General features: G+C 40.2%; 1 protein-coding gene across 1 annotated transcript in view; it reads left to right on the forward strand.

Moving 5' to 3' along the window:
* The window catches only part of nav3 (neuron navigator 3), a 184678-nt gene that overhangs the window by 68769 nt on the left and 107531 nt on the right, over positions 1-8378 (forward strand). The gene's annotated exons all lie outside the window — the stretch shown is intronic.

Here is an 8378-nt window from a genome sequence, read left to right on the forward strand (position 1 = left end):
GTAACTTTTGATAGATATACAATAATACACATTTTTTGTTTTGGCATTATGTCAAATCTTTTCATTGGAGATGGACTAACACTGTCTATGCACTTCATACTCATTAATCATTATAACTCTGCTTACAGTTCTGGGCTTAAAATTGTAAGTTTATTGTATATTATTGTGCATTATATAATGAACAAGCTTTATAACTGATAATAATCTGTGAATAATTATGAAGCAGCTTTAATGCTTATTAACAATAATAAAAACATGAGAAAAAAAGCACTGGTGGTGGACTCGGACTTTCGGACCTTCCCGTAAGTGTCAGATGCGATAATCAAGTGGTCTTGCTGAACATACACTATCTCAAACCTGATGTGGGATGCTGGAAATCTGGCCGTGAATTGCAAACAGATGACCATCTGGTTCGGATATTGAGATTAAAGCAACGCCCCGATGCAGACGTTAGCAGTTAGCTACTGCTAAATATGAGGCTTTGTTCCAATAGTGTCATTAACACGCCCTGGTTCACTTCCTCTCTTCTTTTCCCCTGATTTAAAACTTGTGGCCATCTTAAGCTTGTTAGATGAGAGATCAAGTTGAGATCATGATAGATTTCAGAAGTGTGATTTACCCAGAATGCATTTCTGCAGTCTCATACAGCTTTTCTATCAAAATGGACGATGGAGGATCTTTATTATTTTATATATCTTTTACAGTTAACCAAAATGACAAATAAAAGTCTAGTACTTTCAGTAAAGAGTCACAATGAAGGAGGTTACTTAGCCAAAAATACATTTTAAAAATCGTTGCCTAATTAATTAATAAATAAATATTTTTGTGTAAGTTCTTTTATAACAGTACGTCAATGCAATTCATTATTGTATGCTAGGATATACTTGCTCTGTTATCTATGCTAGCTAGCTAGTTACCAATATATCCAGCTTCACTTGCACACAAATTGTAAACACATTACATCTGCCACCTGGGGGTGAATTTCTGACTATCATATACGGCTTTTAATCTCGTGAATAGATGGTGTTACATGTTTTATAACTTATATTAGAATTTCTAGTATTTATAATTTAGAATTCCGGTTCCCATTTTTTCCTAGTGCTCAGGAAAACCCAAGAATCCCATATTTTCTGTTATTAAATTCACGATTTCTGTAGTTTCTGCACCTGAATCCAGAACTCCTATTTTTGTTCCAGGATCCTGCATTTCTGATGCAAAATCAAAGAGTTCTGCACTACTTCCTGCTAAAATTCAGAGTTCCAAACTCTAACCGATAGTGACGAGCGTGACGAATGTGTAAAGCAGGAATGCATCGAGCTGTTTAATGCCAGTTTAGCGTAAGGAATGAGTGCCATATGAATGCAATTCTTAACTGAGCAGTGAAACTGGTGCTGAAAACCAGCTTTAGTTTTCCTTTTTGAAAGAGCTGACCACAGAGTTTTGGCTCATGCTCTATATGTGTGTATTTGTTTGTGCAGATGTGCAGGTGTCTATGTGGCTCGATATTCTGCGGGAAAATGTCCATTGTAGATCTCATCTGTTTACCAACTCTCATCCTCTCTGATGTGTGCTTCCAGAGCAACAGGATTCTCGGGTATGCTTTTGTGCTAAATGTGTGTTTACGAGTTTAGTTCCCATTCCGTCCATTCCGTCTAAACATAGATGTTTTTTTTCTAAAGCAGATTGCTTTGTTCTAAATTTCCTCCCCTCTCTTACCCTCTCCTGTGGTCTTCTCTCAGTTGTTTCATTCAAAATCACACCAATTAAGGGCGCTCTCTTTCTCCAGACACACCTGTTTGATCTGGAAAATTTGTGATCCTAAAATACGTAAAGGGCAAATGAGGATTGCAAACAAGTCTTGGGTCAAGTGAGTTCTGACCGAAACATTTCCAGGTCCAGATGTTTGTCCCAAACAACAAAACAACCTGTACCAAAAAATCCACAGCAACAAACTCTGGCTAAAACTACAAAAAATAATTCTAACCCAAACAAATTAACACACTTTAATTTTGGCCCAAATACACTATGTGCCAAACAATATAGACCAACAAACTCTGGTCAGACTACTTCTGAATTAATTCTGACCAAAATACACACAGGCCAAACATGGCTAAGTCCCGACAAATTATAGCCCAAACACACCCTGGCCAAAACATGTCCTAGTCAAGGTGATCACTGGATCAAACCTGCACTGGGTCTCTTTACAGTAATAAACTCTACTGTAACTGTAACTCCAGGATATTTTAGTCCAAACAATATGTCTTAACATAATGTATGTCCTAACATATGACAGCCCACACAACAGATCAAACACAACGACCTGAACACACCACGGCCCAAACACACCTCGACCCAAACACACCACGGCCCAAACACACCACGGCCCGAACACACCACGGCCCGAACACACCACGACCCGAACACACCTCGACCCAAACACACCTCGACCCAAACACACCTCGACCCAAACACACCACGGCCCAAACACACCACGGCCCAAACACACCATGACCTGAACACACCTCAACCCAAACACACCTCGACCCAAACACACCACGGCCCCAACACACCACGGCCCGAACACACCATGACCCGAACACACCTCGACCCAAACACACCACGGCCCCAACACACCATGACCCAAACACACCACGGCCCAAACACACCACGGCCCAAACACACCACGGCCCGAACACACCACGGCCTGAACACACCATGACCTGAACACACCTCGACCCAAACACACCTCGACCCAAACACACCACGGCCTGAACACACCATGACCTGAACACACCTCGACCCAAACACACCATGACCTAAATACACCACAGCCCAAACACACCATGACCTGAACACACCACGGCCTGAACACACCATGACCTGAACACACCTCGACCCAAACACACCATGACCTGAACTCACCATGGCCCAAACACAACATGACCTAAATACACCACGGCCCAAACACACCTCAGCCCAAACACACCACGACCTAAACACACCTCAGCCCAAACACACCATGGCCCAAACACACCATGACCTAAACACACAACAGCCCAAACACACCACGACCTAAACACACAACAGCCCAAACAAAACACACCTCAGCCCAAACAAACCACGACCTAAACACACCTCAGCCCAAAAACACCACAACCTAAACACACCTCAGCCCAAAAACACCACGGCCCAAACACACCTCAGCCCAAACACACCACAACCTAAACACACCTCAGACCAAACACACCATGGCCTGAACACACCATGACCTAAACACACAACAGCCCAAACACACCATGACCTAAACATACAACACCCCAAACACACCACGACCTAAACACACAACACCCCAAACACACCACGACCTAAACACACAACAGCCCAAACAGCTCTCTCTCACACACACTCACATATACACACACACACATACACACACACACACACACACTTGAGCACACCCTCTCAATAATTAAATTGTAGTAAAACTCCAGGCTACCAAGGTCCTGTTTTGGCTTTTATCTGAGGAACCTGCTGCCCCATGGAGAGAGGTCAAATGTTAAAGGGTGACTGGGGAGTCAGAATCTTGTGTGTGTGTTGTGTGTGTGTGTATGTGTGTGTGTGTGTGTGCGCGCGTGTGTGTGTTTTCTTTTCCATGCTATCATATGTGCAGTGTGTAGATAAGGTCATGCAGGTGCGTGACTATCAGTCTTTTGGGAGATGAGATCTGTTTTTGAAAAGGGAGGATCCAGAGAGAGGGGTGTTTGTGTGTGTGTGTTTGTGTGTGTGTGTGTGTGTGTGTGTGTGTGTGTGTATAGGGTGTTTGTTTTTAATTGCCCACTCTCTGACGTCTTCGTATGCCAAACAGGAAAGTTCCACATAATCAGGAACTGCTGTTTTACTCGTGTTTTCAGTGCTGGTTCTGGTTCTAGAGAGGTTCTGGGTGTTTTGTGTTATTGGGATGTGACCCGCACCACTGAACTCACCTTAACAGTGACTAGGGAACGTGTGTGATAAATGTACAGTACAGAACAGTGTAAACTGCCTAGGATTTAAATAATATACCATCATGCTGATATATCGTCATACTTCTGACCTCACACCTTTAGATAAAGTGTGCATGGTGTGCGCGCGTGTGTGTGTGTGCGCGTGTGTGTGTGTGTGTGTGTGTGTGTATGTGAAACACTGCTATGTTTATGATTTTCTGCTCTGTTCTTTCTCAGCATTCTGCTTATCAGTTGCTGGTGTGTACTCATGGATGAAAACAGTGATAAAGGCTCTCTTCTGCTGTGTGTGTGTGTGTGTGTGTGTGTGTGATGTGTGTGTGTGTGTGTGTGTGTGTTTACCATAACTTTAACAATAAGTACTTAATCCATATAATTTAAGACCAAGAACTTAAACACAGAAACGAGTTTCTGCCCAGGAACCTCAATACAAGAAGTCTAGTCTAGGAACTTAAACCCAGGAACTGTAGCCTTGGAACATTAACTTGGGAACTTGTTAGAAAAGTTCAACTAGGAACCTAAACCCAGAATTTCAGACAAAGAAATTTAGCCCAAGAATTTAAGATCTGGAACATCAGTACAAAAAACCTAACTCTGGAAATTAACAACAGGAACTTTATTAAACTCAAAACATAATCTTTGGAATTAGACCAGGAACTTTTTCATAGGATCTTAAAATCAAAATCTTTAGCCCAGGAAACAGTAAATTAAGCCGTGAACCTGCAGGAACTTTAGCCTGGGAATTTAAGACAATGGACCCATGACTTGGAATTTAAGACCAAGAACTTTAGCCCCAAAACTTTAACCTCAGAGGTTAATCATTCGAATTAAATTAGGAACTTTAAGCTGGGAACTTAAGACAATGAACATGAAAAGACCAGGAACTGTTTCCCAATAAATTAAGTGAAGGAACTTAAATCCAGGAACATGAAAAGCCTCAGAACATAAGCCCTAGAACTTTCGTTAGGGAATAAAAGCCAACAGACCTAGCATCTGGACCCTAGGCCCAGGATCTTAAAATAATAACTTTATCCTTATAACGTAATCCCCAGGATTTATGATCAAGAACTTTAGCTCAAACCTCAAGCCCTGGATTTTTAACTTGGGAACTTAAGTTGGGGAACAGTTTAGGAACTTCAGCCCAGCAGCCGAGCCTGGGAATATAAGTCCTAGACTTTCACTCATAGAATTTAAGGCATGGGATAGGAACACAAGCCCCAGAACTTTAACACCATAACTTCATCCCTGGTACCTACTACCAAGAAGTTTAGCCCAGAAACTTAAGCCTAGAACCTTAAACCCAGGAACTTCAGCCCAAAGGTATACACATAGGAACTTCAGTTCAGGAACTGTAGCTTAGGGACTTTTACCCAGGACCTTACTTTGTAGACATCTGCATCATCCCACATCACCATCACACGTTTTTCTGCTGTACTGTTGATGTTTTCGCTAAATCTCAAAATTTGTGGGGGTCAAAAAAACATCACCTTCGTACCCCTCATGGTCATGTGGAAGAACCAGAGCTTAGACTTTCAGCCCTGACCAATGGAAAGGCTCGTTCTGGAGCTCCCTGAAGCTCCGCCCATCAGAAAGGTAGCAGAACCCTGGAACTGTTGGAAAGGGGGCTAGTGTGGAAATGTATCTGCATCCAGTCATCATCGTTCATCATCATCATCATCATCATCATCATCATCGTCAAATCTGTTCGCTCGAGTCTCCAGACTTAATACACAACTACACACAGTGTGTACGACAACAACAACAAACACACATCGAACAACAACAGTTACAATTTCAGTAAAACAACACACACACTTGGATGACAGTATAAACAAACAACACACACACACACACAGAGGGTAACATAAATAAACACGGCACAGTTTGTTTTTTTTTTCGTTTCTGTTACTTTAATTCCAGCGCTTGATGATATTTTCTGAAATATTACGCTCATAACATTGTTATTTGTGCATCTGTTGTGTAGTTCTTATTTATGGACTATATGCATGGATGGAAGTGTTTAATGCTGGGTTTTGTGTGTGTGTGTTCTGTGATGTTTTCTGGGAAGTGTGCTTGTGATCTGAGTGCACATTGTGGATTTGGGACGCGTCCATGCAGTGGGAATCCTCGCTGTTGCTCAACACGCTTTTCTTCTTAACCTGAACCAGATGGGGCGGTTCCTCTGAGAACTCTCCCTGCCAGACTGTGTTCCTCTTTAACCTCTTCTCTTCTTCTCTTCTTCTCTTCTCTTCTGCCCAAAATGAGACATTTAAAATCGTTTCCTAAAAGTAGAACTGTAAATATTTTTTTTCTATCACATCAAACATTACTCAACATCCACGATGTCTGCTTGTCCAGGGGGCGGGGCTTATTTCATTCCGAAATTGTCGAGATGGATCGTTTTCCCTGTCTTTATTTTTGAGATCAGGTGACGGTGGGAGGTTTACTGCTAGGCTACAGATGCAACTTGTACACAATCACCTTTGTACACGTGTATGTTGCTGTTTAATCAGTGACGTGGTGGTGTTACGAAGCGGAGTTAAAGTTACCACTCCGAAGTTGATTAGTTTCCTATAACAGCATGTCACTAAGTGCTTTATTCCTCTTACACCACAGCAGATTGCCAATGACTACAGGGTTTTATTTCTGAAAGAACAACATATACTTTTTATCCATTTAGAGTTACATTTAACATAAGTTCCTGTTGTCACTTATGTTATAGCAGCTATAAACAGTCGTTCACTCACCAGCCTCTTTTTTTCTTTCTCTCTTCAGGTTAATAAGACAAAAAAGCACAGCTTGTCATGTAACCGAGAAAAAAAATAAAATCCCTGAAAAATGTCTCAATAATGTTATATTAGTTTTATATTTCTGTCTATTTAAGAAAAAATAGGTTTTATATTAATATTCTATATTCTATATTTTCTATCATATTGTATATCCAATATATTCAATATTCTATGTTTTTTTTCTTGCATTTTATTTATTTATTTATTTATTTTTTTTTGGTGAACTAACTCTTTCCATGCATTGGGTGGAGATGATGGATGAGACAGAGACACAGACAGAGGCAGACTGTGTGTGTGTGTGTGTGTGTGTTAAAGAGAGAGAGATCTGTTTCTCCACTTCCAGCTGAGTGTGTGAGAATCTGCCCATACACACACTTCCTGTTTCCTTATCTTTCTCTATTTCTCTATATTTTCCTATTTCCAGATTTTTACTTGTTCTTTCATCACAGTGTTTGGTGTGTGTGTGTGTGTGTGTGTGTGTGTCCATACGCAGTGTATTCTTACAGTGAGCCTGTTTTGACAGTTGGAGTGTGACACGCGTCTGTGGAATGTTAAGAGAGAGACCGAGACAAACACACGGAGAGAAAAAGTGAGAGGTTTAAAAATCTGCAACGGCTGAAAAATGATCCTGGAATTGGGCTCAGGGTCAGGAGGATGACGGAGGCAAAAACACAAAGATGGCAGTGTTGAACAGTTTAGATGAATCTCACGGCCATGGAGTTTTAAAATCAGCTGTTAAACACGACTTTTATAAGAAGACAGTTTGGAAGAAGGTCGTCCTGTGGTCCGGATTCAGAGCTGAAAGCTTTATGAATAAAGTGATGAATGGAGGTAAAGTTTCTCTGTAAGAGTAGCAGATGAGCGCTAGGTCAGCTTATCCTTCACACCATGAACACGTTTTCTTTACAGCAGAGCATCGAATTAACACAAACACTCACTTTATTGTATTAATTCTACAACTTATTCTACAAGGATGCGAAAACACACACACACACTTTACCTATTTATTATTTTACTGCTCTCTCTTATGTACATATGGAAATTTGAGTTCTTTCTTTCGAATTCTGCTTTAGGAGAGTCACATGGAATTTCATTGTACGCAAGTATAATAACAATAAAGATTTACTATATCTTATCCTCTTACATCTTATCTTCTTATATCTTATCTTCTTATATCTTATTATATATTATTATAGCTTATCTTCTTATATCTTCTTATATATTATTATAGCTTATCCTCTTATATCTTATCTTCTTATATCTTATCTTCTTATATCTTATTATACATTATTATAGCTTATCTTCTTATATCTTATCTTCTTATATCTTATTATACATTATTATAGCTTATCTTCTTATATCTTATCTTCTTATATCTTATTATACATTATTATAGCTTATCTTCTTATATCTTATCTTATATCTTTGTTGTTGTTTTTTTTGTTGTTTTTTTTTGGGGGGGTGGGGGGGTTCTAAAACATCCCTAGTTTCGAATCTTTCGTAGTTTCCAGCATCCCTGCTTTGTAGTTTTAAACATTTTTAAATATCTCCTAGTTCCCTAGTTAGTGTTCCCTATTTTCTCGTTCCC

Source organism: Pangasianodon hypophthalmus, chromosome 18, assembly GCF_027358585.1.
Source record: "Pangasianodon hypophthalmus isolate fPanHyp1 chromosome 18, fPanHyp1.pri, whole genome shotgun sequence".
NCBI lineage: Eukaryota > Metazoa > Chordata > Actinopteri > Siluriformes > Pangasiidae > Pangasianodon > Pangasianodon hypophthalmus.